The sequence below is a fragment of the Lissotriton helveticus genome, chromosome 4_1 (assembly GCF_964261635.1).
Source record: "Lissotriton helveticus chromosome 4_1, aLisHel1.1, whole genome shotgun sequence".
Taxonomy (NCBI): domain Eukaryota; kingdom Metazoa; phylum Chordata; class Amphibia; order Caudata; family Salamandridae; genus Lissotriton; species Lissotriton helveticus.
In genome coordinates this window covers 1,960,900,781-1,960,924,017 of record NC_136063.1, presented here as the reverse complement: position 1 = coordinate 1,960,924,017, position 23,237 = coordinate 1,960,900,781, and positions in this window count along the sequence as shown.

Here is a 23,237-nt window from a genome sequence, read left to right as displayed (position 1 = left end):
CGAGGCTCTGCTTGCTTTTGTAGTCGGAATCCGTGTTCAGGTTGTTTGCTAAGTACTTGCTCATTGTCAGAGCTTTCAGCGAGGGAGGCCCCTGTGAATGGGCCAGTTCAAGAAGCTCTGTCCTGCTGGGCTGCCTGTGAAACAAGCCCTTCAGACTCCACCATGTGAACCTTTCACGGGGAACAATCTCCTTTAGACTCCCCTATTCAGAGATAGTATCCGTGTAACTGGGGCTCCGGCACGAGGTGGCATCAGAGGCCGCCTCATCTGGCCAGGGTCACGGCCACCAAGACAGCGTTTGTCCCTTTGTGGACACATGGGACGGCACAATATTTCCCATAATTGAATACAATTCAGCTAATTGGCACAACCTCAGAAGGCATAAAAACAAGCGCCACGTTGGATAACAACTGCACCATATAAATATCTATTGTAGACAATCGTGAAATTACCGAATTCTCGGGTTCTGATTCAAAGGTTGCCATTTTTAAATGAATATTTGAAATACTGGCACTTTTCAAATGCGCACACTTAATGCTGAAGTAATCAATTTAGCTGGCCAATAATAATAGGTCTTAACGCTGCAATTTACAGGTGTAAATTGCGCCACGAAAGGGTTAAACTTTCGCCTGACTGAAAGATACCTCTCTGGTAGTTCGAAAACTGTAATATTGAAACACATATAACTTACATCTAGCAATATAAATGAACATTAGCGTTAGGATTTTACAGTTGAAACAAAAGTGCACACTTTTGACTCCCTTTGTGAACATTTATTGGCATTCCAACACATCTCACCATTTACTGTTAGATTTCGGAAAATGTTCACATACCACCATTTGTAGTTAGTATGTACAGCTGAATACATTCCTTGAAGAGAGTGTGTTTCATTTGTCAAGATATTCCACCAGTTAAAACTTGCGTGGACAGAATAAAACAGGTAAATATGGTACTCATCTGGCCAGAGACCACTAAATTGTCTCGCCAGCCATACTCGAGTCACAAAATTAATAATAAAAATATATATCTGTAGGAGTATTTGATCAGCCGTCCTCAGTGGTCTGTTAAACTGTCATGCACAGTTTACTTCCACCCACCACAATTTAGAGCAGTAAGTCAATGGGTCAGCCCACTTCATCCATGTGCTCAATGTGAATGATAGCATTCTGTTTGTGGACTTCCACCTAAAATGTATTCCACTTCAGAGCCATGGCTGGTAGTCCAATCCTTGTTTTCATTTCTGCTCACTTACATGGTTGTCTATTGAATTTTACAATGAGTCATTTATTTTGGGAAACATATACAGCATGTTTAAACTGTGGCATTTTACATTTTATTAGTGTGGGTCGGCTACAGGGTCCAAGTTAGTCCCAATGAAATAGTACCCTCTCAGTCCAGCGCAAAGAGTTCTGTTCACAATGGAGGGTGCCCACAAGGAGCAGGGAAGGGTCACGAATGGTCGTCGATGTAGTGCAAAGAGCAGGCCTGGCGTCGCGGTGGGAGTAGCTGTAGTGTGACTATTCGATCTTTTGTTCATAGTAATTTCCTTATAAAGTATGGGTCAACAACATTATTTATTGCTGTTGTTCTTTAGGTACCCCTGTTTTGATTTCTTCTGGTGACATTGTATCCTATTTGGGCGAGGTCAAAAGTGTAATAAAAAGTTTCAAAAAAAGTGTTTTTCTAGCTAATATAAAAATAAAGAGTAATATGCATTGATTGTAAATGGGAAACAACCTTTACAATGCAACTTTTACAACGCACTACCATTACAACACAGTCATTACAACGCAACATCGCTTAAAACACATGCCATTACAACGCAACCATTACCACGCATGACATTACAATGAACACAATTACAACTCATTACAACGCAGTCATTACAACGCATACCATTACAATGCATAATTTTTACCTCTACACTATCCAACACTTACCCTACTGTTGCACCCCCTGGAGTTAGAATAGCAATTTTTACCCCTACACTATCAAACACTTACCCTACTGTTGCACCCCCTGGAGTTAGAATGGTAATTTTTACCCCTACACTATCCAATACTTACCATACATGTAATGTAATGGTATGCGTTGTAATGGTAGTATACGTTGTAATGGAATGCGTTTTAAAGGTAGTTTTCAGAAAACTCGTTGTAATGGCATGCATTGTAATGGCATGCGTTGTAAGGATGTTATGTTGTAAAAAATGCGTTGTAAAGGTATGCGTTGTAAAAGTATGTGTTGTAACGTCATACACCCATTGTTAACAGACAGAAATTATTAGGAATGAAAAATAAAATGTTTTTTTTAAAGGACATGTATATGTGCATTTGAATGTCATAATTATGTCAATTTAGACTTGCATGTTTAACCCATACTAGATTGAATCTTTGGGAAAGTGATATAGGTCATAGGGGAGTTTTTCTTGTTCCAACATTTTGTCTTTGCAAATGGTTGGGACAGTGTTTCACAGTGGCATTCTCCGCAAGTTGTCGATGCTGTAGCATAAAGAGTCAGGTTGATGGAACTTCGTGTTGGCAGACTGTGCGAGGGACAAGGTTTTGGAGTCAATGGGCCTTTTTGTTGTTGAAAAGAGACCAAAAACTTTAATTCAGCCTTCGTGAGACCACACTTGGGGTCCAAGGCCTGAGGGGCACCATTTGGGGGTCAAGGGGTTGCTCCAGCTAGGGTGCTGGTTCAGGTGGTTAGGAGCCTGTTATGTTCCTGTGGCTCTGAACAGGAGGCCAGCAGACTAGTGCTTGGACTTACTCTGGAAGTCCTGGGTTCAGGTGCAGGTCCAAATACCTCTGTCTCAGGCAGCAGGGCAGCAGAGAAGCAGGTCAACAATCCGGAAAGCAGCAGTCTAAACAAGGTAGTAATCCAGCAAGGCAGCAGTCCAGCAAAGTGACAGTCCTTTCAGTAGCATAGTATTCCTTCTCCCTGATAGTTTCCACATGTCCAGAAGTGTACTGAAGAGTTGGTTTCTGAGGGAAAATATGTATATCAGGTGCCTCCTTTGAAGTAGGAGAAGCTTCTAGAGCTTTCCTTTGAAGTGAACAGGTTTCCTGCCTTCCTTGCCCTGGTTCCAGACTGACTACAGGGGGTATGCAGACCTTTGTGTTGAGACAGGACACGGACTATTCAAGTGTATGTAGGGCTGTGCCCAGCACAACTATCCCATCCTGTCAGTGATGGCACATCCAGGCACACCTAACTTCTCTATTGTATGTGGCAGACTAAGAGAAATATACAAACCCTAATTGTCAGCTACATCCATTCTTATGACCCGAGAGAGAGGCTGCAGGCACTAATTGGCTCAGGCAGGAAAATGCCATATTTATTATTGTAATCCTAGGAACAACGGCCCCTTAAAAAAGTAATGAAAAGTCATTAATGATTCAGTAACAGTACCATGAATGGATTCATTGATCACAATTTTTGAATTTTTATTACAACAATTAGATTTGGCCCAAAAAATAGGAATCACCCCCACCGGAGTTTTTTCAGTAACCAAAGAGCAAAAAAAGTCAGGTGTTACAAACTGACAACACGAGACATATGAACATATGCAGGCAAGAAGGCAGTGACTAACAGTAGTTTGTAACCCTTAGGTTACTTATAAAAAATTAAACACTGTGGTTCCCAGAACAGAAACAATACAAAGCATAGTGTAATGGGGTAGAGTGTGGCACGATGACATTTCGATCCCGTGAGAATATCGGATCATCGTCAGGACTGAGGATCAGTTGCCTGGCATGATACCAATTGGTATATTACAAGAAGCACCTGACAAAAAAGCGCTGAAACGGGCTCAGACCCAATATAATGAGATGATTGCTAGGGCCAAAGCAGAGTGTTATGCTGAAGCCATTCATCAAGCCCCTAATAGCACCAAAGCCCTCTTTAAGATCGTTAGGGAGATTTCTAGGCCAGCCTCTGCAAGCAATAAGGTAGTGGCATCACAGGAACTCTGTGGTGAAATAGCTTCCTTTTTCAGGGATAAAATAACCAACATTGTCGGTAAACTTCAATCTGATGCCCCAGAGGACTTGGCCTTGACGCCTGACATCCTCTCCCAGAGTACCAACTCACTGGACATCTTTCATGCCCCTTCAGAGGATTTATTTAACCAGCTCGCTCTAAGTGTTGCGTCAGGCTCCCCATTAGACCCGCTTCCCCATAAGATCTGGAAGGCCCTGGGTAAAGAAACTTTCCACGGGCTTTGGAAGATCTGCTGTCAGTCACTGGAGGAAGGGGTGGTTCCTGAGATCTGGAAACAAGCAGTCGTAACACCCTTGCTGAAAAAAACATCCCTAGACCCCACTGATCCACCACACTTCAGACCCATCTCACTATTGCCCTTTCCGGTTAAAATCCTGGAGAAGATTGTCAGCAAAAGGTTGTCAAGTCATCCCGAGGACAACTTCTTGCTGGATGGGGATCAATTTGGCTTCGGCCCGAGGCATGGGACAGACACGGCGCTGGTCAGGGCAACGGATAACCTACGAATGCGGGGCAACGGATAACCTACGAATGCGGGCTGACCATGGTAATTCCTCGGTCCTTGTATTACTGGACATGTCAGCCGCATATGATACGGTGAGCCGGGCCATGCTGGTTGAGAGACTGGAAAGCGTGGGGATCAAAGGTCGAGCCTTGCAGTGGTTACGATCATACCTGTCAGGAAGACAACAAGCTGTATCTTTAATACCATTTATCTCTGACATGTCCCCAGTACACCATGGGGAGCACAGGGCTCGGCAATAAGCCCAATGTTGTTCAACATCTATTTACGCCCTCTCTTTCCCCTTATTAAGTCCTTTGGGGTAGACCTGGTCAACTATGCAGACGACACTCAACTGATATTCTCCTTGGAGGGGAAGCAAGCGGTGTCCATGGACACCTTTCAGGAGTGTATGTCTCAAACTGCAAGTTGGCTCAGGAGAAACTCCTTACAGCTGAACGGAGGAAAGACTGAGGTGGTGTACTATCCAGCTACCAGAGTGTCCCGACCTCTGCCGATAGATTTTAAACTGACTCCAGAGAATGAAACTCTGGTTCCGGTTAAAGTAGTACGCAATCTGGGAGTTATGGTTGATGAAAACCTCCAGATGGATATACAAGCCGACAAAACTGCCAGTGTATGCCTTTCTCTGCTACGTGTACTGCGCAGGATTCTCCCTCTACTCCCTGAAGACTCTTGACCGCTCGTAGTGAGAAGTGTAATACTGAGCAGGTTAGATTATTGTAATTCCCTATATCTGGGAGCACCATTATACATTGTGCAGAGATTACAGAGGGAGCAGGCAGTGGCAGCAAAATTGACGCTAAACAGACAACGTGGGTCATCCACGGCATAAGCGTTAAAAGATCTCCATTTGCTGCCCATCAAGGAGAGAATTTATTTTAAATATCTCTGTATCGTGTATAGGGCAACACATGTGCAGGGTCCTATCCCTGTGCAAAAAATGTTCACTTGGTATAATCCAAGTAGGCAGCTCCGATCGTCAAACACCAGTCTGGTCACAACTACCAGATTTAAAAAGTCCCGGAAGGGGGGTAGAGCATTCGGAATATTGGCCTCACATCTATGGAATGGGCTGCCCCTGCACCTTAGGTAAGAAAATTCACTGACAGGGTTCAGGAAGAACCTGAAAACCTGGTTCTTTCCTAGGAACACCAATTAGCTCTACGGATAATGACACTTGAGTCTGCTGTTTTTGATATTATTCCAACCAAGCGCCAGGATACCCGTAGGGTGGCAGTTTTGCGCTATATAAGTTCCTTTTCCATTTGATTCCATTTTAAAAACAATCTGTAATTTAACAAGCAACAGGCCTTAAACAATTAGTGCTTGTTCAGGAATGTCATACAAAAAAATGAGTAAACCACCTAATTGGGTAGCACACTAATGCATCCGTGTATTGTTGGCGTACTTCGAAATAATCCAATTGTAAACCCTTGTAGCAATGGAGTCAATATCTAAGATAAAAGGCACAAGTATAACCTCTAGCCCGATGTAAGAGACTTGTTTAAGAATAACTAAAAAAACAGTACAGGGGTTGCCTCTGCTTAAGATCAGGTGTTTCACGTAATATATCAAATTGTATCATACCAGGCAACTGATCCTCAGTCCTGATGATGAAACCATATTCTCATAGGATCATAACGCCTTCGACACACACTCTGACCCTTAAACTGTGTTTTGTACTCTTTCTGTTTTGGGTGCGGCAGTGTTTCGTTTATTTTATAATAAGTTACCTAAGGGTTTTATACTATTGTTGGTTATGTTATGTTACGTTATGGGGCACTTTTATAGCGCATTATCACCAAGCGGTCTCTAAGCGCTGTCGGAGAGGAGGCCATAAAGAAAGAAAAAAAAACAACCATGAAGGGTGCTTTAAGGGGAACTCCAGGCTTCCAGGAAGAGGACAGTTTTTAGCCTCCTCCTAAATGTAAGGAGGTTGGTTTCTTTACGCAAACTTTCCGGAAGCCTGTTCCAAACTGGTGGTATTGCGGTTGAAAAAGCTCTTCCCCCCATCGATGACCGCTTGAAACGCGGGCATACCAGATGACACGCTTCTGTTGACCGGAGCCTCCTGCTAGGTACATATTTGGTCAGCTTGTCCTTAATATAGCTCGGGCTGAGCCATAGATGGCTTTGTGAACATTACAGAGGCCTTTAAATGTGGATCTCTGTAGTATAGGAAGCCAGTGTGGGTCCTGCAACAGAGGAGTAGCGCGGGTCCGCATGGGTTTTTTGAAAATTAGTCTGGCTGCGTCGTTCATGACGACTTGTAGCCTGGCCAAGGATTTTGTTGGTAGCCCATAATATAGGGAATTGCCGTAATCCAGGCGAGCCAGGATTAAGGCTGAGACCACAAGCCTGATAGTAGAGAAAGACAGCAACGGGGACAATTTCCGCAATTGATGCAGTGATCCCACGCAGGTTCCCACCACTGCTGAGACCTGTATAGACATCGACAACATAGCGTCAATTTTGATGCCGAGACTTTTTACTGTTGACGCTGGTTCTGGGAGCTGCCCAGGTTCAATAGGCCAGAACAGCTCATTCCAGGGGTTTGCCGCTGTGGTAACGGCCACCACCTCCGTTTTATCTGTATTTAATTTTAATGAGTTTGCCGACATCCAATTTATGGTAAATTTCAAGGCATCTTGCATTTTTGCCTGTGAAGTTGGCGACTGGTCAATTTGGATGAGAATTTGGGTATCATCTGCATAGTTATATGCTCTACATTCCAACTGGTTTAAGGCGGCGACCAAAGGCTGTAAATAGATATTAAAAAGCAGGGGTGACAGTGCTGAGCCCTGCGGCACTCCACATGTCAAATTCGCTGGGAGGGATACCAGGTCTGTTAATTGGACTCTTTGGGAGCGATCCCTATGGAAGGAAGCAAGCCAAGCCCTGACTATGCCCTGGATCCCAAAGTCAGGAATCCGTGACAAAAGTTGACCATGATTAACCATGTCAAAGGCCTCGGATAAATCAAGCAGAACCAGAGCACACGGCGTTTTCCTATCCACTCTTGTTCTCATCTCATCCAGCACGGAAAGCATAACCAATTCCATGCTGTGATGAGGTCTGAAACCCTCCTGGTTGAATTTGAGGAGATGATTAGCCTCCAGGTGAGGGGCAAGGGACTGCAGCACATGCTGTTCCAATATCTTTGCTAAAAATGGCAGCTGCGAGATCGGTCTGAAATTCTTCAGATCCTTCTCGTCCGCACCTGACTTTTTTTAGCAACGGAATCACTCAAGCCTCTTTGAAATTACTGGGGACCTGTCCAGTTTCCAACATGTAGTTAAGGAGAGAGAGTACCCTGTCCTTAATCCCTGGTAATGCCATTTTAAAGATCTTGGGGGGACAAGGTTCAGCCGGTGAGCTTGATTTCACCCTCCCGACTAACCCAGTCAGTTGTTACTGTATAAGAGTGGGGAAGGAGGACAGAATATCTCCCACCACTGGTGGGGGGAAATTTGGCTGAATTGTACAGGGAGTGTGCTGGATTGCCGCCATCAAGTCACTAATCTTTCCCATAAAGAACGCTTGGAATTTTTGGCAGTCTACTTGTGTGAAAGCCGGTTTTTCCACCCTTTCTTTCCTGAGTTCATTTAAGATCCTGAAGATCTCTTTCTGGGGGTTAGCAGCCTCAGTGATCATAGCCTCATAAAATTCAGCTTTACGAGCTAAAATAGCTTTTTTATAGGCAGCGAACTTTGCGGTGTAAGCTACATGTGTGGTGGAGTCATAGGATTTTTGCCATGCTCTTTCGTACTGGCCAAGAGGTTGTTTTTGTTGTCGAAGTGTATCATTAAACCAAGGGGTCGCCTTGTTCTTGTTGGCCATTCTGACCCTACGAGCAGGTGCTACATTCTCCACTGCTTCCTTAAGAGTTAGCATTAAGGCAGCACTTTCCGTGTCCAGAATACTATTCATGGGTAGAGCGTAGTTGGAACCAGATAAGATAGCCGCCAGGTCATTGCCGTTAACCTTGTTCCAACTGCGCCGCATACTCCATTTCGATGGCACGTTAGATATCTGTTGGGTGAAAGAAAACTGGCCTTGCAGCAGAAAATTATCCGGCCAGGAGCATGGAGAGATGGCCAGGGGGCCAGACAGCGATGGGGATGTCCAGATCAGGTCTAAGGTATGCCCTTTCTCGTGGGTGGGATCATCCACCATTTGGCTCAGCCCCATCGCAGTAAGGGCCTCCTCAAGTTGTTGCGCCTGACCTTCCCTTGGGACTACTTCCCAATGGAAATTAAAATCTCCGAGCACCAACATTTCCTTGTACTGGGAGCGTAAGTCCTGGACCAGCTCCAGGAATGGTTCCGTAAACCCAGAGGGCGTGCGCGGGGGGCGATACGCTATCAAAATTACCAGGCAGTCCCGAGAGGAGCAAAGTTTAACACCCTGCACCTCCATCCCCTCAGTATGTTCCGCTCATACGGTTTCAATTTTCAGTGCTTGATTAAACAGAAATGCAACCCCCCCACCCCTAGTGTTACTTGTTCTGTTCTGGACTGAGGATCAGTTGCCTGGCATGATACCAATTGGAATATTACATGAAGCACCTGTTTTTAAAAACAATCTGTAATTTAACAAGCAACAGGCCTTACACAATTAGTGCTTGTTCAGGAATGTCATACAAAAAAATGAATAAACCACCTAATTTGGTAGCACACTAATGCATCCGTGTTCTGTTCTGTTCTATTCTGTTCTGTTTAAATAGATGGCAGAAAAATCGGGAGGCAACGCTGCCACCAAGTCCGGCATGGAGTGCTCATCCAGCCAGGTTTCTGCAAGACACAACAGATCTAGACTGTCCTTTTGTAGGAGTGAAAAGACCTCCAGGCTATGTTTATTCAATGAGCGGGTGTTAAGCAGCGCAAACCTACAGCTCAGAGGGTGGGTCTGCTTCTCCGGCTTCCCAGTTTTTGGCTTCACAGACACTTCCCTTATGTCGGGGCTGAATTGTGGATTCAGCAACCCTTCTCACCTAAGTTTCATGATGATGTGATGCTGTAAGGAAAGACCTTCTTTGTTCACGGAGAGCAGCGCCTTCTTTGAAAAACAGATGAGGGATCCAGGGGTCCTGGTCCATGGGCCCGGCCAGGCGCGGATGGGTGCAGACAGGCTTACCTTTGGCGCGCCTTCGACGCGCCTGCAGCACGCTTGCTCCATCCGGTGCTAAGTAGCCCGTGGCTCCTCCCCACCCACCACACGGCCCTGCTGTGCAGCAGCCGCAACCACTAGACCGCCGACTGCCGCTAATGCAGTGGGCGGGAACAGATTAAGTGAAGTGTCAATGGGGGCGGTGGCAGGAAACACAGTATCGGACACCGAGGAGAACAATTATCAGAAGTCACTGTCTTCTTGCCTTTGTAGGTTTTTAACGCCTGTTTTTTTTGCTTTTTGGTTTCTGAAATTACTCTAGTGGGGGTAATTCCTATTTTGTGGCCATATTTACTTGTTGTAATAAAAATTCAAAACTTCTGATAATTGAATCCGTTTATGGAACTGATTTCTGTATCCATAATGACTCTTTTCATTGCTATGTTAAGGGACAGATATTCCTAGAATTACTCAAACACGCCCTTGGTCCCTTATGATTCTAGGGTCTCCCTTGTGTATGCATACCATATTTATGAACATGGCATTTTCAAAACTGTAATTTGAAATCTGACTTTACCATAGGAGATTTTTCATTACAATTCAAAAGATACCAAACACAAACTGTTTATCTATTCCAATTTGGAAGTTACAGCTAATTAAATGTATTAAAGTAACTCTGATGTTATCCTATGGGAGAAGTAGGCCTTTCAGTATTGAAAAAAAAACACATTTTTACTACCAGGACATGTAAAACTGAAAAGAACACGTCCAGTTTTTTAAATACACAGCACCCTGCCCACTTGGCTGTTTGAGGCCTACCCTAAATGTGACTTGTATGTACTAAAATGAAGCATTTGAACCTGGTTTATTTTGCCACACAGGCTGCAATGGCAGGCCCAACACATGTTTTAAAGGACTACTTCAGTGGGTGGCACAATCAGTGATCCAGGCCCACTTGTGGCATTCAATTTTCAAGCCCAGGGAACAAGTATTACCATTTTATTAGGGATTTATAAGTAAATTAAATATGCCATTTGGGTATAAGCCAATATTACCATGTTGTATGGAGTGAGCACATGCACATGAGCACCGGTTAGCAGTGGTACAGTGCACAGAGTCCTAAGGCCAGCAAGAAGGAGTTTGGCAAAAATGGAGGAGAAAGGCAACATTTTTGGGGGGAAATCACCCCATGGCTTACATATCTAACACCAAAAAAACCGCAGACTGTGATAACAGTTCAACTCAATGCAGCAAGGGGACTCTATATGCAGCAGTTATTTTGAGTGGCAGCCAACGGGTATCTTGTGCAAAGGCCTGTGGTACTTACTGAAGTCCTGCCTCTCACCAAACAAATACATAAATTGATACCCAGCATCTTGTTGTGTCATTGCCAATCTTTTCACACATCCCCATTATTGGGTTTGCCCAGACTGGACTTCCAGTCACCACTGTAGGCTCTTTCTGCAGGCCCCCTCCAACCAACAGAGACTCCAGTACCAGATCCAAAGCCAAAAGACATCACTGCACCGAAGCCCCACAGCTTGAGGAGAAACTGACCAGAGGTGCCCCAATGGGCCCGGGCATTTCAAGAGTCGAATCCCCCTGTGGGGTCCACCGGACTGGTCCTCCAGTCCCTGCTTCCGGCCTATTTGCAACCAGACCATTCTCCATTACAGTGAATGACACACTCAAAGCTGTGACACACCTCTTTATCCACATGCCCCAGAGCCTCCCGATGTGAACTGTTGCTGTGGCCTTGGAGCATGGCCCATAGTCACCTTAAGTTCTGAAGAGCAATCCCATAGGTAGTTGTTAAGTGCCCGAATACAGTACATGTTCTTCCCCCATAGGGTAATATTAACACTGCCAAATATTGTACTCCATCCATTTTTGAACACTGTAAAAATGTGTAACACGAAAAGCTACTTTCCTGATTCCGATGATCTTGTAATCTAAATTCATATAAAAGTATGTGGGGCATATTATCAAACAGGGCGTTAAAATGATCGCTGAATAAGCGGCAGAAAACTGCCGCTAAAGGTAATGGGCTTGATAATATGCCCTGGAGAATTCCAATAGAAGCCCATGTTCACACCGGAACGTGGGATTTTATTGGAATTTACAAGGCCATATTATCAAGCCGATTATTTCCGCTTTAGCTGCAGTTTTCTGCCACTAAAACAGTGATAAATTTTAACGCCCTGCTTGATAAAATGCCCCTGTGTTCTTTTCATAAATTAGTGTCAGATTTCTTTATTGAGTTTGTGCCTCATTTACTGTCCTTGTGTGAACAATAAATACTTAGCACTATCCTCTGATATGCTTAACTGCTCGCCACACTGCCACAAAAGAGAGCATTTGGGGTGTCATTTGTTCCTCTGTAATTCCCTTGGGGTTTGCTTTGACTCTTTACATGGTGTACCTCTTTTTGGTCCACTATTTAAACAGCCAGCTTCCTAAAAGTTTCCGTTTAAATGGCACAATTATTAGTAATTTAGAGAATTTCAGTGTTTGAATTCATCAGTAAATCAGTACAATCAGTGGATGTAACTATTCTTGCAAACCATCCAAATTAGGTTACTTCAGTCTTGCCTTGAGCTGAAAATATATAAAGCAAGCAACTATTAAATAAATTAATCACATATCAGAAACCAATAACTTGAGTTCAATAATGAACATAAATCTCTAAACCCACAATGTGCCCAACAACACATTCTCCCCACTCCACTCTACAGGTAGATACCATGATCACAGATTCAAAACCTCATGATCACCCCTAGACATCTACAACAACACAAATGTTTCCCTTTAAAACAGAAGTACCTAACGTTTCTATATCATTTAAGAACAATATTGATTGACATATGCCCAGATTTCTTGTACCAGGCATTAATGCTTAGGTCAATCCAGAATGTGGCATGGCAAATCATCCTGTTTAGGAATGGCACAAAAGCTATTAAAAAGATTACAAATGGTACAAAGTTCAGCTGCTAGGCTGATCTCAGGTGTCCCCAGAAGCAATCTCATCAGTCCCACTCAATGCTTTGTTAACTCACTAATTCATTCTTGAAAATTGTCCAATGTCTTGACAACTGTTCGTTAAACCATCCACCAGAGCAGTCTGTACTTCATTTCATAAAAAATGAAAGTACAACCCTACCAACTAAATTCTTCTTACACAAATCTGCTAGAGATTCCCAAAACTAGAACTTCAATTTATGGCAATAAAGTGTTGACTGTCGCAGCAGCCACAGCCTGGTTCAAAATATCTTTTGTACTCTACCAAGAACCTATTGTTTGTAAACCTTTTCACAGCTATCTGCAGTCTCAAGCTCCCAGTATAAATATTGCATTACAGAAATAATGCAACATAACAAATAACATAACAATATAGAACTAATATTTGAATAACATATGTTGACCTCATAAACCACGAGACCGAAGAACAAGTGGTTTTTAAATTTCCTCAGAGCTCCCATATGTGAATGTAAGGAAAATAGCCCACAGCTGACCTGAATCAACAGAGAAACTTACAACCAATCTCCCTGCTCTCCTATCTAGCCAAAGTGATTGAGAAGGCCATCAACAAGCAATACTCAGCCCATCTTGCACTTCACCATCTTCTAGATAAAAGGGAGTCAGGATAAAGAAAGAACCATAGCATCAAATATGCACTCATTGCTGCCACCACCGATATTTGAACCATCCTTGACTGAGGAGAACAAGAAGCCCTCATCCTGCTCGAACGCTCCACCGCTTTTGACACTGTCTCCCACAACACCCTCATCAGGAGACTCCACAAGATTGCCATACATGGATTTACTTACAAATGGATCTCTTTCATCCTCTTGGGAAGAACACAAAGGATCAGGCTGCCACCTTTCACATCAGAGACCGAGAATCTGAGATGTAGAGCCCCACAGGGATTGTCCCTCAGCCTAACCTTTTCGAACATTTACATGGCACCGCTGACTAACATCATCAATCATAAGACATCACCATCATCTCCTACTCTGATGACACCCAACTCATCCTCTCCCTGACGTGCAAGACAACCATCACCAGAACCAACTTAACCAACTGCACGACCATGGTAGCAGACTGAATGTGTATCAACTGCCTGATGCTCAACTCCAAAAAGATGGAAATACTGATCTTCAGCAACAAAACCTACCCGTGGGACACCACCTGCTGGCCATCGAAGCTAGGATCTACACCCACACCCACACACCACACAAAATGTGTAGGACTCAACCTAGACTACAAGCTTAACATGATGTCTAAAGTCAATCCAGTGAGCACCTCTTGCTTCTACATCCTACATATGCTGCGATAGGTCTTTAAATGGTTGCCTCAGAACACCAGACAGACTGTCATGCAAGCACACATAACCAGCAGGCCAGACTATGGCAACACTCTCTGCACAGGAATCTCCAAGAAATTGCTTCACAGACTCCAGATTATCCTGAACGTCACTGCAGACAACCCAATCTAAGATGGACCAGATCTCAGCCTATGATCTGGTCTGATCATAAGGCAGTACTTTTTAAATACTACTGCCTCATAAAAAAATGCTCAGAAGTCCCCGGGGAACCTTTTGTTACTCGCCCACGGAATGAAATAGAGGCTTAATCATTAAATCCTCTTCTTTTAGAAACGTTACCACATTTACCTACTGATTCTGATCAAGCTGCAGCTAAACATCATTCTTAGCTCGATTCACCTATGATGCAACTAGCTCTTCCTAAACATTGCCAACGCTCTAGGAGCTCACCTTCAGAACCGTGTTTTAATGACACGTTTAGAGCTCAGAAACAACTATGCCGTAAATTAGAGAGGAAATGGGGACTTGAGGATAACCCAATCAACTATATTGAATATAAATTATATCTTCAATCATATCGGAAACTCATCTTTAGGGAAAAGGCTTATTATTTTTGCGAGAAAGTCATAGCAGCTGACAGATGTCCTAAAGCCCTGTTTACTATGGTAAATAATCTGGCAAAGCTGCCAGCTGCACCAGACATTAACACCAATCAGTAGTTATGCAACTCCTTAGCAGAATTCTTTCAGCACAAGGTGAAGTCTGTTTTTAACATTTTTGTGCTTCAGGACAATTGCCTAGCTCAGACCACTGCCCAACTCAATAGGATCCATTCTACAATGCATCACAAGTCACAAGGTTCTCTAGAGTCAGCTACCTCAACTCTTTCTTCTTTCACTGCCAAGACAATTGAACATACTTAAAGATTGGTGTAATTAAGTCTGGCTCTCCTTCAGATCCCTGTCCACCAAAAATGATGCATATTTCTGGAAATCATAGCTATTCCCCTCACAGTGATTATTAACACCATGTTCACAACAGGACACTTTCCAATGGAGTGGAAGAAAGACTCCAAACTTCCCTTATTAAGAAGATCAAATCTGGTTGCTAAGGAAACTCTCAATGATAGACCTATATCAAGACTACCTTTCCCTGCAAAAGTGATTGAGAAAGCTATTAACATCAAACTCTCTTTTTTTTATCACTGATAACGCTATTCTGGTTTCCTCCCAATTTGGATTTTGTGCTTATCAGAGCACAGAGTTGGCCCTCATTATAGCTACGGAGGAGCAGACTTTAAAGAGTGGGGGAGCGCTGCTCTGATCCTTTTGGACTTATCAGCAGCTTTTGATACTGTCAATCATGAGCTCCTGCGGGTCCGTCTAGCTTCGATTGGAATCAGGGATAAGGCGCTCTCCCTGCTGGGCTTCTTCCTGTCCGAATGGTCTCAGGAAGTTGCGTTAGGGAACTATATTTCACCTTCCTTTTTGCTGCTGTGTGGAGTTCCTCAGGGATTTTCCCTCAGCCCAATGCTTTTCAATCTTAAATTACCCCCCTTGCCAGACTAGTAAAAGGTTATGGATTTGCCCTTGTATCTTATGCAGATGATACACAGATTATCGTTTCGGTGAGCAGTTCATCTAGCCTGACAGCCATTAGTTTTCATGACTGTATGAGCCATATAGCCCCATCATGACTTTGCCCTGAAAACTACAACTCCCTGTGGCATAGCGCGCCAGAAGGGACTACAAAAGGAGGGATATTCTATCCCTCGCGAGACTCCATTGCTACCAGAGTTGTTTTGCTTGGTGAAACGCTAATTCTGTGCCGAAGTCTAGATTAGTTAATGTGAGCACCTTGGCCGAGCCGGGTGATAGCTAGCTAGTATTTTAAAATTTGTTTATTTTATTCTGTGTTACTCTGCGGCGATTTTTAAAAAGTGTACTGAGCCCCTGACACTTACACCTACCGCATTGCCTTCGCGCTCCCCTCCGTGCCTCACAGACGACTAGGTGCTGTGGCTGGAGACGCACTTGCAGCCCCCCTCATGACTTTGCCCTGAAAACTACAACTCCCTGTGGCATAGCGCGCCAGAAGGGACTACAAAAGGAGATGGCCGGCGCTTCGCGCAGCGAACGCGAACAGCGGACGTGCCCTCGTCGTGCCGGAGTCGCGCCTGAGTCTAGCCCGTCTGCGCTCGTCCGTGCCGAGACGGGCTAGGGTCCAGCCAGGACACCCAGGTGACATATTTACCCAAACAGGATATCTTAGCGCTCAATAATCATGCATATACTAGATGCACTCACTCTCTTAATGTAGATAAATGGGTGGGTCCTATCTGCTGTCATGTATGTAAGCATATAATATAACCTTACCACATTACCACTGAGGAAGAAAGCCCTAATAATCTAAGATGTGGCTTAATTAACGCACGATCAATGTGCAAAAATTCTTCACACATACTTGACCTCATCACGGAAAATGATCTGGACTGCCTTTTCATTACTGAAACCTGGCTCCGTGAGTGGTCAAACCCTGACATAGTTCACGCCCTTCCCTCGGGTTTCTCTATATGCAGGCAAGATCGCATAGAACAGAGGGGGGGCGGCCTATCTATTATCTACAGGGATTCTATAAAATGTGTTATGAAAGAACCGCCTGATATAAGAGGCGCTGAGAGCCTAAGTTTCGGCATACAAGTGCTGGACACCTTTACTTTTGCAGGGATACTGGTGTACCGCCCTCCTGGACATCCCACCCAGTTTCTTGAAAACGTGGGGGAGGTGCTAGGCGACCTGACTCTCAGATACGCTAATTTCACCCTGCTGGGAGATTTTAATCTCCACCTTGACGATTCCACTGACTGCTATGCTTCGTGCTTTAAAGAAACGTTACAGGTTATAGGGCTAAAACCTCAAATGCTCGCTGCTACACATAATGCAGGGCACACTCTTGATTGCATATGTTCGAATTTAACTGAGATACTAGTTAAACCCCCGAAGCCCCAAATCTGGACGGACCATCATTTTATTGAATTTTCTATCCCCTTGAAGGGAAATAGAACAAACACAAAGGTGGCGGTAAAGAAAGGGATAAATCTCCCCTGCTGGGGAAAAATCTTGGAACATCCTGACCTTGACATTTGGACCAAAGAGAGCAAACCCACCTTATCAGGGGATACTCTGGAAGACAATCAGAAGTTTGAGGGATGGATTGCCAATATTGGCAATAAGATCAGGAACCCAGGTACTAAAGGCACTATGAATAAAAAGAGACTGTCTGCCCCTTGGTTCTCCGACAGACTTAAAGTGCATCTAGTCGGTGTTAGACACTTGGAACGTAAATGGCGTCAGACATATGAGAGTGGAGCGAAAGAGGACTATAAGAACGCCAGGAGACTTTATCATGCAATGATTAAAAACGCAAAGAAAACCTACTTTACCTGCTGCATCGAAGCGTCAAAAAATAAATATAAGGACATTTTTAAAATAGTCAACAGTTTATCACGAGAAATACCACCGTCCCAGACCCTGTGCAATGACATCGCCAACTACTTTGCCCTAAAAATTGACACCCTGACTAAAGATTTCCCTCAACCAGACTTAAAAGACTCTGAGGCCAATTCCGGCACAAATTCAGTCCATCCAAGGTGGACAACTTTCAGCCATATTAGTTTGGAAGAATCTCATCAGAGGATACTGGCCACAAAATCTGGTTCCCCGTTTGATCCCTGCCCCCCCACGCTTCTGAGAACCATAATACAGGAGGTCAACCCCTGCATTAACTCCATCATTAATGCGTCCGTGCAATCAGGGGATATTCCTCCGCAATGGAAGTTGGCCGCTGTCAGGCCGCTACAGAAGAAATCAATACCTGACCCCTCGACATTATCCAACTTGCGCCCCATTTCCCTCCTCCCCGTAGTCTGTAAAATCACTGAATCCCTTGTAAATAAACAACTGATGGCACACATGGAAAGTAATAATATATTACATCCGAGTCAAGCTGGTTTCAGGGCTCACCATTCTACCGAATCAGCTTTACTATCATCAGCTGAAACCATTCGTGCTGCCTTGGATCAGGGCAAAATGGCTGTCCTGATCCTATTAGACCTATCTGCAGCCTTCGACACGGTGTCCCATGCTATCCTTTTACATCGCCTGACTAATGCTGGCATAGCAGGAACCGTGTTCGAACGGCTTAAGAACTATCTGGAGCAGAGGTGGCAGGTTGTCATGCTAGGCAATTTTCATTCTGAGGAAAAGTTCTTGACCTCCGGGGTGCCACAGGGCTCAAGCTTCAGCCCAACCCTATTCAACCTTTATATGGTACCCCTGTTGGAACTTATTTCCACATTTAACATCAGTACAATTGCCTATGCTGATGACACCCAACTGGTGCTGACCCTCGATAAGAACCAAACTAATGCCGAACAAACGCTGAAAGAGTGTCCATCAGCAACATTTGAGTGGATGACTCAAAATCACTTAAAATGTAATTCAGCAAAAACGGAGATCGTCCCTTTTGGCCTCAATAACAGTTTCTCACCACAGGACTGGTGGCCGGAAATGGTGGAAGCCCCTCCCAAGACAATTAATGCTGTTCGTAACTTGGGTATCAAGTTCGACAACACTTTGTCTTTCAATCTACAAGCCAAAGAAGTTGCAGGGGCTTGTTTTAGAACTATTAAAAGCCTTAGGAAATTCTTCGATTTTCTCCCTTTGAGCGCCAGGCGGACAGTGGCTGTAGCGCTCATAACTTCCAGACTGGACTATTGTAACAGTCTGTATGCAGGGCTGAATAAATCAGCCCTGCACAGACTGCAAATGGTCCAGCATGCAGCCGCCAGGCTTGTCCTGAAACTGCCCAGAAAGTCCTCGGCATCGGCAGCACTGGATGCACTGCATTGGCTTCCGGTGCATAAGCGCATTCTTTTTAAGGTACTTACCATCACTTACAGAGCCTACCACCAACAAGGCCCGTTGTACCTGAGGAAGTATTTTAAACCATACCAGCCGAAACGAACCCTTAGGTCATCCACAACTAATCTGCTTCACGTCCCCAGATTTAGGCTAACGACCAAGGGAGGGAAATCCCTTGCAGTCATCGGGTCGAAAGCCTGGAATCACCTTCCCTTGTCCCTGCGTCAAAGTACAACTGAACTCAGTTTTAGGAAAGCCTTAAAAACCTGGATCTACCCTCTGTCAGAATCAGGTTATAAAGCGTTGCTATGACCCTCTCCGTGTTTGATTTTTCACCATCATAATCTCTCAGCATATATTTGACAACTAGGAGTTGAAGCGCCAAGATACTCCTTGGAGTGGTAGTGCGCTATACAAGAACCCAATCACATCACATCACATCACATATTGGATGACAGACAATTGTCTGAAATATAATTCATCCAAGACTGAGGTTTTGGAGTTGGGGAACAATCCCTCATTCTGGACAGATAGCTGGTGACCAGTCTAACTTGGTCCTTTACCAAAACCAGTGCTCAAAGTCAAAAATGTGGGAGTTATCTTTGACACTAAGTTGTCTTTTGAAGCGCAAACCAATTCGGTCTCCTCAGCTTGCTTTTTTATCCTAAAACGTTTGAGGAAAATTCTTCCAGCAATACCTATAAATCTGAGGAAAACTGTGGTATCGGTGCTGATATCCTCAAGATTGGACTATTGTAATGCCCTTTTTACCAGTGCCCCAAAGCGCAGCATTCAAAAACTACAGACTGCTCAGAATCCATCAGCAAGAGTACTCCCAGGTATCTCAAAATGTGACTTTGCCTCCACAGCTTTACTCCATCTTTACTAGTTGCCGGTAGCCAAGCAGATCCAGTTTAAATCACTCTGCATTGCCTTTAAATCCTTTAACAACCTAGGGCAATGCAACTGGCAAACATTTTTAAGCCATATATTCCTGCAAGATCCCTTAGATCTGCTGAACATGGAAACATAATTGTTCCTAGAGTTAGCAGGGCTAGGTGGGGTGCCATGAGTTTCACTGCTACAACAACTAAACTGTGGAGCTCTTTGCCAACCCCACTTAAAAAAGAGATTAGTCTGTAAAAATGTTTTAAGGGCTTAAAAACGTGGCTATTTACGGCATAATTCTCATGCTTAGTCCATCCTGTTCTGTATGCATTAAGGGCAGCACTTAGACACCCCATGGTATTTGTTGTGCTTTATAAATTTCTTCTCATCATCATCATCATCATCATCATTCTCATCCTGTGCCTCTATCAATATCTTTAATCTACATATACTTACCTCCTTTATGTATCTATATACTTTCAATGTACTTATGGATCTATATATTTATCACTTTCTTCTAATTTAGCATTTCCAATGCACTGCCCTATTTCTCAGCCTATACTTCTCTCAATAAATCTTCTAGCCCAACCTTCTGACTCATCTCAAACTTCTTTCCACTACTCTTTCCAATGCACTACCCTATCTCTCATCCTATACATCTATCAATATATCCTTTACATCCACTCTCTCATTTATCCTAAACCCCATACCACTACTATGATCCCCAAAAAACCTTTCTAGACTCTCTCCTACTCTACCCCTCCTTGCATCCTCTGACATCTCTTTTACTATACCGATCCCCTGAAACAAACCATTCTAAACACGTCCCTCTGACTCCTCCCCTCCAAAACTCTTTTTTACTCATCCAAAAGCCTCCTTCTACTGTTAAGACCTAAAAAAAATCCTTCACTCTTTTATCCCTCAACTATCCTTTTCAATCACAATTAACAGACTAACATATTCACTTCTCAAATTCCATATTCAAATATACTAATTCACCACTAATCCTTTATGGGTTCCAGAGTAGCATGCTACTTGTCGATAAAGCGTCTCAACACCCAATTAGGGTTACAAGCGCTATATAAATGCGAACCTTTTCCCTTTTCCCTTTTCTAACCTTCCCCAACCCTTCTCAATGCAAATAACATATCCACCACTAAAATTACTTTCATGTTTCAGCATACTAATTCAACACTATTCCTTATGGGTTCAAGAGTAGCGTGCTACTTGCGCTTCAAAACCCCATCAGGGGTAGCAAGCGCTTTATAAATACAAACCTCTTTCCCTCTTCTATCCCACCACCTACCCTTCTCTACCCAAATAACTGAATAACATATCCACTACTCAATTACTTTGTATTTTAATATACTCATTTTCAAAACTAATCCTTTATGGATTCCGGAGTGGCGTGCTACTCGCCACTCCTTCAGGGGTAATAAGTGCTATATGAATGCAAACCTTTCTTACCCTTTTATCCCTCCGCTATCCTTCTCATTCCAAACTGACTAATATCCATCACTGAAATTACTTTCATATTTCACCATATAAATTCACCACTAATCCTTTATGGGCTTCCTGCATAGCTTGCTTCAACACCCCATCAGGGGTGACAAGCGCTATATAAATACAAACCTTTTTTCCACCTCTATCCTTCTGCTATCATTCCAAATCCAAATAACTGACTAACTGTAGTAATAAGGCTCTACACAGTAATGAAGAAGGATAAGCTTTATTAGCTATAAATCCTACAGTGCACCCAGCTGGGCGGCATAACAATCTGAACGTTCTAAAGCTGCCTCCAGGCTGACAGCTAGGGAGAAACCAAGTAGAAGGAATTGGGGGGGGGGAAATACAGCAGGGAGGAAGAGTCCATTATAAAGTTACAACACATCTTTTTCCCTAAGGGAACAAAGGAAAGGGAGAGGAAGGGGGAAAAAACAAGTGCAAATTAAGAACATATGACCAGGTGACTGGACTCTACAGAAAGTGTAGTTTCTAGGTGAGGCGAATAAGAGTGACCTTTACTCCCAGAAGAGTTACCTCATACTATACTGTCGGTGCCAGGAAGGGATGGTCCTTTTTCTAAAACTTTCCCTGCGGTGCCCCAACTCCTCTGCACTGACACCTGAAACTGCCCTATCTTCCCTTGACAAATTTCTCTCGCTGGTAACTGGTACCACCCTGTCCTGACTCCACACTCTACCATCTTGCATAACCACTACATTGCTCTTTACCTCCTTTATCCTCCCTGGGGGGTAGAACCTGTCCTCACTCTTCCCCGATCTGTCTGGCTTCCTGATGTATACCATCTGTCCACTACTCAGGTTCTTTTCTCTAACTCCCCATTTTTTGTCATACCACTCTTTATACTTGTCTTGCTTGTCCTCAATTCTTCTCATCACCTCTCCAGCATCTATTTCTAGATGACCTCCTCTACCCATCCACTGTGGGGACAGTTTTGATCCCGCTTTTCTCCCTCTCATTAGTTCGAAAGGTGAATGTCCAGTTGTTGAGTTAGGGGTGGTATGATATGCCCACAAAGTTTCCAGAATAGCTTCTTCCATATTTTTCCCTGAATTTCCTGCCAACCTGATACACTCCTTAAGTAATCTATTTGCCCTTTCCACTTTGCCATTAGCCTTTGGGCAGTACAACGGCGTGCAGATGTGTGAAATAGAACAGTCTTTTAAGAATTCCGTAATTTCCTCTGAAGTCAGCTGAACCCCGTTGTCTGTTATTATCGTCGCGGGGATACCCTCTCTTGTGAACACCTCTTTCAAGAAGTCTATCAAAGACCTGGTGTTAATGTTTACCACAAATTTGTGAGTGATCCAGTTGGTAAAGTAGTCTATAAGCACTAATAGATACATGTCCTGTGAGCCTCTTCCATGAATGGGTCCCGTGATATCAAATCCCAGCTTTTTCCATGGAGCATCGGGTACCTTAACTGGAATTAACGGAGAGTGCTTGGTAATTTTGGACTTATCACTGATGCTACACGCATAACAGTCGCGAACTTTCTCCTCCATTTCTCGGTCCATCTCCGGGAACCAATAGTCTGCTCTTAATCTATTCTTGCACAAGCTTCTGCCAAGATGGCCTTCATGGGCTAAGTTGATGACTTGCTGCCTCACTCCCTCTGGTGGTACAAGTTTTCCCGACTTCATTACGAAGTTAACATTAATTGAGAGATCCTCTCTTACATTCCAAAACGGTTGGATTTCACTCTCCAACTCCTTGCACTTCTTTGGCCACCCCTTGACAATGTACTCCTTAACCTTCTTCAAAATCTCATCTTTCTCCATGTGCTCTTCCCACTCTTCTTTCATCACAGCAGTTACCCCTATTTCCAAAATAGTCTCTTGCATTTTTTCCTCAACAGTTTCATCCGGAACCGGAGCTCTAGAGAGGAAGTCCGCCATTCTGTTTAGTTGTCCAGGAATGTACACTGCTCGAAAATTATACC